Genomic DNA, 11,449 nt, shown 5'->3' on the forward strand with positions numbered 1-11,449 from the left:
ATCGATTCTTGCAGCAGCTGGCGAGAAGGGGAGGAAGGCCAGGCAAACTGCGCCGAACTCTCGCCCTTTCCTCCGTTCTCGTCCTCATCGACTTCAACCTTGCTCGAATCAATAGTCGATAATATTAATGAGTTGTGTGAGACTTGTATGTACTGTGTTGCGCACCTTGGTCTTGTTTCTCGAATTTCCAGTAACAACTACCCTCTGCTTTTACAAGAGAAAATCTGCTGGAAATCGGAATAACAGACACAAAATGCTGGGGGAACTCAGCAGGCCAGGCAGCATCAATGGAACATCAATGGCACATCAGCTAGCTCCCATCAGTTGATCAGAAGCAATTAAATAGGGTGTTGATTGCAGGAGGGGTAAATATCTGCCCGACATATTGGGATAACTCAACAGCCCACTTTTATCCGCAACTGGTCCTTAAATTCATGAGGATGCCTCATCTGAAAGACAGTTCACAGCTGTGTGGCTCTCCTTCGGCACCACACAAGAGATCAACTAGGACCTTGAACCCAGGTCTCAGGAGAGAGCTTTGAAGCTGCAGCCCGGTGAGTGCTCTGTAAACTGGTCCAAAGCCAACACTGTGTGCACTGAAATTGGTTTATGGCTTTGTATGCTCCTGTGTCAGTCTTAAGTCAAGAGAGTGAGAAAGCACTTGAGGATTTATGCATGGGAGGGATACATCTGGATATTGATACTAGTATTGGTATTGATTTATTGGCGGTGGTGGGGTGGAGATACGTCTCTACCAAAGGAGGTGTAAAACGCTCCTTCTCTCCACTAGCCTGCAGATCACCCTGGGGCAGGGTGTAGCATCTGCTTAGCACCACCCTCCCACCTCCCACTCCTGATCAGGGTCACGTGAAGCCATGGAAACAGGTGGTGGACGGTCGTATGAGCAGCCGATGCAGATCACAAGTCTCGATTATGCGACCACTGACAACAGGCAGACAATCTCTGAAGAGTATTGATAATAGCTGGGGTCACCCGTCTTGTAAAGACACTGTCTAGAAGAAGGCGTTTCTGTAGAAAACACTTCTGTTGAAAAATTTGCCAAGAACAATTATGGTCATGGAAAGACCATGATCGCCTTTGTCATAGGACACGGCACCTAAAGATGATGTCATATGACACAGCACATCACCAACAAACAATTGGTGTATTATTGTCATGTAAAAAGATTAGGTTTATTTGTCACATGAACATCAAAACATACAGTGAAAGGCATTATTTGCGTCAAATCAAATCCAGATTGTGCTGGACAGCCTGAAAGAGCCATTATGTTTCTGGCACCAACATAGCAGGCCCACAACTCATTAACACAAACCTGTATGGCTTTGGAATTTAGGAGGAAACCAGATAACCAGGAGGAAACCCATACAGTCACATGGGAACACATAAACTCCTTATAAACAGCGGCAGGAATTGGGTCCCGAATGGTGATCCCTGGCGTTGTAAAGATACATGTACGGCGATACAGTGAAAAGCTTGTCTTGCATACTGTTCATACACATCAAATCAAAGTTCAAAGTAAATTTCCAAATTTTATTACGCGGTGCGTTGAGCTAGAACAAGGTACACTTTTTTTTGCATTGTTATTGTAAAAGCCACAGGGAACGTGCAGTGTAGGCTAATGATAAAGTGCAAGATCATAATGAGGTAGATTGTGAGGTCAAGAGTCCATTTTATTGAACGAGACATCTGTTCAAGAGACTGAATACAGAAATGGTTCTTGAACCTGGTGGTACGTGCTTTCAAGCTTTTGTATCTTCTGCTCGATGGGAGAGGGGAGAAGAGAAAATGTCCAGGAGGGGTGGGGTCTTTGATGGTATTATCATGGTCTTCCCACAGGCTGGTGGAAAGAGGAATTTAATGGAAGAGCTACGGCATTGCTGTGATGGAATGGAGCTGAGGACCCCAGATGAATCACAGAGCAACTGTGTGCTGTGGCCTGAGGCATCTCGTGGGAGGAAGTGGAGGGGAAGGAGCTCTGTGGGCATAAGACCTGATTCATACACTTCTCAGAAAGAGCACAACTGCTACAGCTGTAAGCTCTTGTACAGTTTCCCATTGCCCTCTTCCAACAGGGAGGAGACCACAATCTCTTTCAGCTGTTTCATGGACTGATTGGATCTTTTTACTTCATCTTAAAAAACAGCACTTTGCAGGAACAATGCAGTGACATGGAGTACTTACCACTTAACAGGTGTTCCAAAAACACTCAAGTTCGGAACTACTTAAAATTCAAAGTTTAAAGTAAATTTATTGTCAAAGTACATATATGTCACCATCTACTACCCTGAGATTAATTTTCTTGCAGGTATTTGCAGGAAAATAAAGAAATACAATAGAATTTGTGAAAAACTTACACACAAAGACTAACAAACAACCAAAGTGCTAAAGAAGACAAACTCCAAATAAAAAAAAAATAACACGGAGAACATGAGTTGTTGAGTCCTTGTAAGTGAGTCTGTAGGTGGTGGAATCGGTTCCGAGTTGAGGTGAGCAAAGTTATCCACAAGAGTTCCAGAGCCTGATGGTTGGAGAGTCATAGAACACTGCAGTGCAGAAAGAGGCCGTTAGGCCATTAGTCTGTGCCAAACTATTATTCTGTCTAATCCCATCGACCTGGGCCACACCATAACCCTCCATACTCTACCAAACTTCTCTTAAATGCTGAAATTGACCCCACATTGACCACTTGCGCTGGCAGCTTGATCCACAGAGTCACCATCCTCTGAATGAGATCCCCCTCATGTTCCCCTTAAACTTTCACCCTTAATCCATGACCTCTAATTGTAGTCTCACCCACCCTCAGTGGAAACAGCCTGCTTGCATTTACCACATCTATATCCCTCATAATTTTCTATACCCTATCATATCTCCTCTCAATTTTCTATGTTCTAGGGAATGAAGTCCTAATATATCCAGCCTTTCCTTTCACTCAGGTCCTCAAGTCCCAATGACATTCCTTGTAAAGTTCCCTGGACTCTATCAATCTTATTTACATCTTTCCTGTAAGTGGGTGACCAAAACTGACACACAATACACTAAATTAGGCCTCATCAATATCTTATACAACTTCAAAATAACATCACAACTCCTGTACGCAATACATTGATTTTTGAATGCCAATGTGTCAAAAGCTTTCTTTACCACCCTACCCATCTGTGATGTCACTTTCAAGGAATCTGTATTCCCCGCTCTCCTCAGTGTCCAACCGCTCCATGTGTAAGACCTACCCTAACCGGTCTTTCCAAAGTGCAATAGTCTGCATTAAATTCCATCTGCCATTAACTCATCAGGGGTGATTGATAAGTTTGTAGCCCAGGGTAGAAGGAGATGAGTTATTAACTTCAAACTTTCTGCATAATCACTCAAAGAGATGACCTGCATGTGCATGTAATGAGAGCTGGATAACAAAATTATCAATCACCCCTCATACCTGCTGTGGACACTTATTGGAGGTCCAAGATCTGTATGCTCTATGACTGCTGGACTAGGCGTGTAAATGTAGGAGAGGACTATGTTGAAAAATAAATGTGATGGGTTTTCTAAAATTGACTCCTTCTACCTTAGGCCACAAACCTATCCTACACCCCTCATACCTGCTATGCACCTCCTTTTTCCCAGCCTGGGCCTGACTCAATATCTCTTGGTTCCCTAAACCTCTTATCCTTTCCTTTTATTTAGTCAGAAATGTATACTTTAAAATACAAAATGCAAGCATTGAGTATGAAAAAGAATACAAAATATGCATAAAAATGTGATAGCGCAAAATGCAGATGTGCAGTGGGAAATCATCAAAATTGCTCTTTCTCCAATTTAGAATCTCAAACAAATAATTATTACCTTGAAACTAATGTCATTATGATTAGTATGCAAAGTATTCTCCTACACAGACTTCTGTCATTTGCCCTGTCTCATTCCCTAATAGGAGATCTGGTGTTGCATTCTCTCTAGTTGGGATTCTATGTACTGATTAAGGAACCTTTCCTGAACACACTTGACAAGGTCTTTTCCATCTGACCCTTTTACAGTATGGGAGTCCCAGTCAATACGTGGAAAGTTAAAATCACTTGCTATCAGAATCTTATGTTTCTTGCAACACTCTGTGATCTCTCTGCAAATTTGTTCCTCTAAATCCCTCAAGCTATTAGGTCAGCTGTAATATAACGCCATTAACATGGTCATACCTTTCTTATTTCTCAGTTCCACTGATAAAGTCTCTCCAGTCTGTTCTGATGGAGCACTGCTGTGACATTTTCCCGCAATGTCACCCCTCCCCCTTTAAACCCTCCTGCTCTGTCACATCTAAAGCAATGGAACCCCAGAACACTGAGCTGCTAGTCCTGCCCCTCCTGCAACCAAGTCCCACTAATGGTAACAATGTCATAATTCCACGTGCTAATCCACACCCGAAGCTCATCCACCTTTCCTACAATACCCCTTGTATTGAAATATACTAAGCTCAGAACATTATTCCCACCATGCTCAACGTTTTGATTCCTGGCCTTGTATGTAGGCTTACAACATCTTTCTCCATACCCCCACCGCTATCTCTGCACTGGTTGTCACTCCAGATGAAACCCCAAATGCGGCACTAGAAAACCTTCTCACTAGGATATTAGTCCCCCTCCAGTTCAAGTGCAGGCTATCCTCTCTATACAGGCCTCACCTTCCCTGGAAGAGAGCCCAGTGATCCAAAACTCCTATGCCTTCCCTCCTACACCAACTCCTTAGCCACATGTTAAACTGTATAATCTTCTTAGTTTTGGCTTCTTAGTTTCTTAGTTCCCTACATGCATAGCAATCCTGAAATCACAGCCCTGGAGGTCTTGTCCTTGAACTTAGCACATAACTCCCTGAACTCACTTTGCAGGACCCTGTCACCTCTCCTGCCCATGTCATTGGTACCAATGTGGACCATGGTCTGTGGCGGCTCATCTTCCCATTTAACAATGCTGTGGAATTAATCCGAGATGTCCCTGATCCTGGCACGTGGGAGACACCGTACCATCCAGGAATCTCATTCTTGTCCACAGAACCTCCTGTCCGTTCCCATAACTCATGAATCCCCATCATTACAGCTTGTTTCACGTCTCCCCTTCCATTCTGAGTCACAGACCCAGACACAGTGACGGAGACTTCACCACTACGGCTTCCCTGAACAGTAACCAAAGTGGTATAAGGGAATGGCCGCAGAGGTACTCTGCGTTGGCTGCCTATCCTCCTTCCCTCACCTGATAGTCACTCTGTTATCTGTATCCTGCACCTTGGGTGTAAATGCCTCCTTGTATGTTTATTAACTGCTCAGCCTCCCAAATGATCTGGAGTTCATCCAGTTCCATCTCCAACTCCTTAATACACTCAGTTCGAAGCTGCAGCTGGGTGCACTTCTTGCAGGTGCAGCCGTCTGGGACACCAGAGGTCTTCCTGTCTTCCCACATCTTGCAGGAGGAGCATTCCACTACCCTGCCTGGCATTCCCACTGCTCTATACATGTAACAGGAAACAAATAATCATTTTTAAAAATCTTCTCCTTGCCAAATCCTTGATGAGTGAAAGCCTCAACATCCCACTCTAACACTGGCCTACTCACACGATGGCTGCTCCACTTAAACCTCATTTATTTTCGTTGACCATTGCCAAGTGCCTAATTATACACAATCCGATGTCTCCTCAGGAATTATGGCACACGAAATGTGCTGACTGCCTCCTCTCGTTTCCTTTAAACTCTCCCTCCCTCTACGCAATTCAATGTCTCCCCGGGAACTGTGGTATGCAATATGTAGGGTAATTTCTGCTTCTGAACCTAGTGGTGTGAGAGCTAAGGCTCCTGTACCTCCTGCCCAGTAGTAGCAGTGAGAAGAGAGCATGGCCTGGAAGATGGGAAACCTCAATGATGAATGCTGCTTTATTGTGGCAGCGTGCCCTATAAATGTTCCTTATATGTCCCTAATGTACTTGTTTCTACTACCACTCCTGGTAGGAATTTCCACACCCACCACTTTCTGTGTAAAAAAATTACTTTTGACATCCCCCTAATACCTAAATCACCACTTCAATCACCTAAAAATTATGCCCCGTCTCATTAACCATTTACATCTGGGAAAAAGGTAGATACTCTTGCAGGTAGATTTATATAGGACATAAATCTGGAGCAGAAGAGGCTGAGGGGTATTAGCCATTTTCACCATGGGACAAAGGTTTTAACTGTCCACTTGATCTATGCCTCTCATCACTTTGTTCATCTCCATCAAGTCATTTCTCATTCTCCATTCTAAACAGAAAAGCCCTCGCTCACTCAACCTTTCCTCATAAGACATGCTCTCTAAACCAGGCAGCATCCCGGTAAATGGTCATTCACTTTGGAATAAGAAATGAAAGGGGTGACTATTTTCTAAATGGAGAGAAAATACAAAAAAAAGTTTCAGGTGCAAAGGGACTTGTGAGTCCTTGTGCAGGATTCTCTAAAGGTTAATTTGCAGGTTGAGTCTGTGGCAAGGAAGGCAAATACAATATTAGCATTCATTTCAAGAAAACTAGAACATAAAGCAAGATATAATGTTGAGACTTTATAAAGCACTGGTGAGGCCTCACTTGGAGTATTCTGAGTAGGTTTGGTCCCCTTGTCTTAGAAAGGATGTGCTGAAACTGGAGAGGGTTCAAAGGAGGTTCACAAAAATGTTTTCAGGATTGAATGGCTTGTCATATGATGAGCGTTTGATGGCTCTGACCCAGTATTCACTAGAATTCAGAAGAATGAGGGGTGACCTCATTGAAACCTATGGAATGGTGAAAGACCTTGATAGAGTGGACGTGGAGAGGATATCTCCTCTGGTTGGAGAAGTTAAGACCAAAGGATAGAGGGTCATCCTTTTAGAATGGAGATTGAGAGGATTTTTTTTAAGCCAGAGAGTGGTGAATCTGAGCTGTGGAGCAGCTGTCTTTAAGTACATTTAAGGCAGAGGTTGACAGAACTTTGATTGGTCAGGGTATGAACGAATATGGGGAGAAGATTGGGGCTGAGGAAAATGGGATCAGCCATGATGAAATGGCAGTGCAGAGTCAATGGGCCAAATGGCCTAATTCTGCTCCTGTGTCATAGTTTTAAGATCTTATGGTATAAATCTCCTCTGCAACCCCTCTAAAGCTTCCACAACCATCTGATAATGAGGCAACAGAAGTGATCATGATATTCCAAGTGTGGTCTAACCAGGAGTTTTCTCGAGCTCTCATATTACTCTTTACCGTGGTCACTATATTCTTTTCTGTCACTTAACTATTACAAAATACCCAACCATTAATATCATGACAGTGATTATTAATGTGACACTTAGCTTTGTGGTATATTGGATATTTGATAAAATGTTGATAAATGTTTATGAAGTTGATTCATGTTTTGACATACTGGACTAATTAACAAGATATTTGTTTTATGTACATCATTCTGGCAATAATTTGTTTCTGTCCTCACTTTTACAAAACATTTATTCTTGTACAACACAACTTATTACCTCCTCTCGGAAGATGGCATGGATCACTTACACGTGAGGGAAGCCTAACTCAGTGGCAACCCTTCCGCTTTACTAAGTTTGCTCTGGTTAATATTGCACTCCCATCCAAACTGATCAAGTCCAGCCACCGTTACCTAGCCCCAATGGTGGAACCAGATTTTTCAGCTCCAACCTTCATCTGTTCTACATAGATAGAGTCATACAGCTTGGAAAGAGGCCCTTTGGCCCAACTGGTCTATGCTGACCAAGCTATCAAGCTATCCCTATCCAAGCTAGTCCCATTTCCCAGCATTTGGCCATAGGCTTCTAAAACTTTCCAGTCCTCGTACCTGTGTCTTTTAAATGTTATTATAAGGAGTCATCACCTTGTTGTAGTGGAGAGAGACGTGATCTCCTGACACTTTGAGAGGACACCATTTGGATCTTGGTTCCCGGTAGGGTCATCCATGGTGGTAAAGTCAAAGGAGAGGTTGCAGGCAAAGAGCGTTCCATCCAAAACCTCAACGGCGGAGCTGGCGGAAGTTGGTGACACATCACAATGGCAGTGAAGGTGCAGGAAGGCTGCAGCAGTGTAGGATCTGCAGTCCTTGCACTCTATGCCACTGGACCCTGAGCCTGATCTGTTAAGGACTATGTGGTGGCTGCCCATGCATCAGTCTCCCCACATTAAACAAAGACATGCACAGGCCCACGATATTGTTCCAATGTTTTAACCTACTCTAAGGTCAATCTAACCTTTTCCTCCTGCATAGCCCTTCATTTTTCTACCATCCATGTGCCTATCTAAGATTCTCTTAAATGTCCCTAATGTATCCGCCTCGCCCACCACCCCTGGCAGGGCATTCCACACCCACCACTCTGAGTGTAAAAAACCTACCTCTGACATTCCTCCTATACATTCTGCCAACCTTAAAATTATGCCCCCACATATAAGTCACCTCTGCTCTGGGAAAAAGTCACTGTCTATCCACTCTGTCTGTGCCTCCTAACATCTTGTCACCTCTCATCCTCCTTCGATTCAAAGAGAAAAACTCGAGCTCGCTCAACCTATCCTCAAAAGACATTAGGTTATTGGCCAGGATTAGATTTAAAGTTAGGACTTTGAGATAGAGTTAATTTAGGTTTGGGGTTAGAGGAGTGAATATATATTCAGTGAGGAGCGAACGTGGTTTAGGAACAAGAAACATGGTTTAGGAATTTCTCAGTAGCTTGCTTCTTGAATCTGCTGTTTAGTTTCCACATGGCTTTTTTATCCAGTTCAAAGTAAAATTTATTATCAGAGTACATATATGTCACCACATACAACCCTGAGATTCTTCTTCCTGTGGGTATACATAGCAAATGTATAGAATCATAACTATAAACAGGATTAATGAAGGAGCAAGTAGAGCACAGAAGACAACAAACTGTAAATGCAAATATTAATAAATAACAATAAATAATGATAAGATAAAGAGTCCTTAAAGTGAGATAATTGTTTATGGGAAGATTTCAATGGATGGGTGTAGCTATCCCCTTTTGCTCAGGAGCCTGACGGTTGAGGGGTGGTCTGAGTCCTGAGACTCTTTTACCTTCTTCCCAATGGCAGCAGCAAGAAAAGAGCATGGCCTGAGTGGTGAGGATCTTTGATGATGAATCCTCTATAATTTAACATCCATCACCTTCAAAATACCACAGACCTACATTTTGTGGACTCCTGCAGGGAGGTTAGACATGTGTAAGTCTGTTTGTGGTACATGTGTTAGAGTATTTAGCAGGGAACTGGCAACAGGATAAACAGTATTAATTCCATCTGGAGAGCCTTCGTTGTAGAGTAATTGTATAAATATGAAATGGAGCAACAATATGCCATGTATTATAAACATCACCACACTGGCACAAAGAGTTTGTTTTTTTAACATCAGCATGTTTAACCCCAGGACATCCCAAAGCACCTTGAAGCTAATTAACCACTTTGAAGTGAAGTCACAGTTGGTTGGTTGATGATCGGTACGCAACGATGTTGTGCAGTCAGCGTGGAGATCTTTCTCCTGTTCATTTGCCCCGCTGGAGTCAGTTGAAGCCCATGTTAGGAGGAGAATGGAAAAGTTAGAAAAGTAGTGGATACAGCCTCATCCATCAGAGGAAAAACCCTGCCCACCATCGAGCACAACCACAGGAAGTGCTGCCATAAGAAAGGACCCCTACCAGCCAGGTCACGATCTCTTCGTGAGGTGGTACAGAAGCTTTAGGCCCCACACATCCAGGTTCAGGAACAGTTACAACAAGGGTTCCCAACTTGGGGTCTATGAACCCCTCAGTAAATGGCAGAGGTGCATGGCATAAAAAAAGGTTGGGAACCCCTGCCCTACAACCACCAGGCCCCTGAGCCAGCGTGGATAATTTCACTCACCTCAACTCTGAGCTGACTCCACAATCAACAGACTCACTTTCAAGGACGACACAACTCATGTTCTCAGTGTTATTTGTTCACCTTTTTTTTTATTTTTCCCAGTTTGTCTTGTTTTGCACATTGGTTGTTTGTCAGTCTTTGTGTGTAGTCTTTCACTGATTCTATTGAATTTCTTTGTTCTTATGTGAATGCCTGCAAGAAAATGAATCTCAGGATAGTATAAGGTTGCATACGCATACTTGGATAATTAACTCACTTTTTGAACTTTAAGATTCCGCTTTATGGAATCTTGCAAGGGGCCTGGAGAGGAGATCCACTAGGATGTTGCCTGGTTTTGAGGACTTAATTTAAAGGAGGGGAGGTTGGATAGGATGGACTTGTTTTCCCTGGATTGAAGGAGACTGAGAGCTGACCTGTAGAATATTTAAAACTATGAGAGGTGCAGATAGAGTGGATTGTCATATTTTAGTCATTATTATGAAGGGGTAATGTGCACTCAGTGGCCACCCTATTAGATGGCTCTTCATGGTCTTCTGCCTATTTGCTTCAAGATTCGACATGTTGGGCAGTCAGAGATGCTCTTCTGCACACCACTGTTGGTTGTTCGAGTTACTGTCACCTTCCTGTCAGTTTGAACCAGTCTGGCCCTTCTCCTCTGGCCTCTCTCATTAACGAGGTGTTTTCACCCACAGACCTGCTGCTCACTGGATGCTCTTCATTTTTCTCACCATTCTCTGTAAAACTCGAGAGCAAGTGTTCCCAAATTATTGTGATATGGGCATAAAAGAGATAGCAGAAGTAGATTCAATCGAAACCTCAACTGGTAGCTGGATAAATTTTTAAGGATCAAAGATCAGCTCTATTCACCATATACTCTCAGTGACCGCTTCATTATATACACCTGCTCATTAATGCAAATATCTAATCAGCCAATCACGTGGAAGCCACTCAATGCATAAAAACATGCAGACGTGATCAAGAAGCTCAGTTGTCTTTTTCAGATCAAACATCAGAGTGGGGAAGAAATGTCATCCAAGTGATTTTGACTGTAGAGTAATCGTTGGTGCCAGACAGGGTGGTTTGAGTATCTCTAAAATGGCTGATTTCCTGGGATTTTCATGCACAACAGTTTTACAGTTTACAGAGAATAGGGTGAAATACAAAAAAAAACCCAGTGGACGGCAGTTTTGTGGGCGAAAATGCTTTGTTTTTGAGTGAGTTCAGGGGAGAATGGCCAGACTGGTTCAAGTTGACAGTAACTCAAGTAACCACACATTACAACAGTGGTGTGCAGAAGAGCATCTCTGAACGCACAACATGTCAAACCTTGAGGTGGATGGACTACAGCAGTAAAATACCACACCAGCTTCCATTCCTCTACCTAATAAAGTGGGCACGGACTGAACATTTACATGTATTAAGAATTTGCCATCGTGTATTGGCACGGCATGCAATGAAAATCAGAATTCAATCAGAATCAGGTTTATTATCACCGGCATGTGTCAGGAAATTTGTTAACTTAGCAGCAGCA

Source organism: Hypanus sabinus, chromosome 9 (genome assembly GCF_030144855.1).
Source record: "Hypanus sabinus isolate sHypSab1 chromosome 9, sHypSab1.hap1, whole genome shotgun sequence".
In the NCBI taxonomy this organism is placed as follows: Eukaryota; Metazoa; Chordata; class Chondrichthyes; order Myliobatiformes; family Dasyatidae; genus Hypanus; species Hypanus sabinus.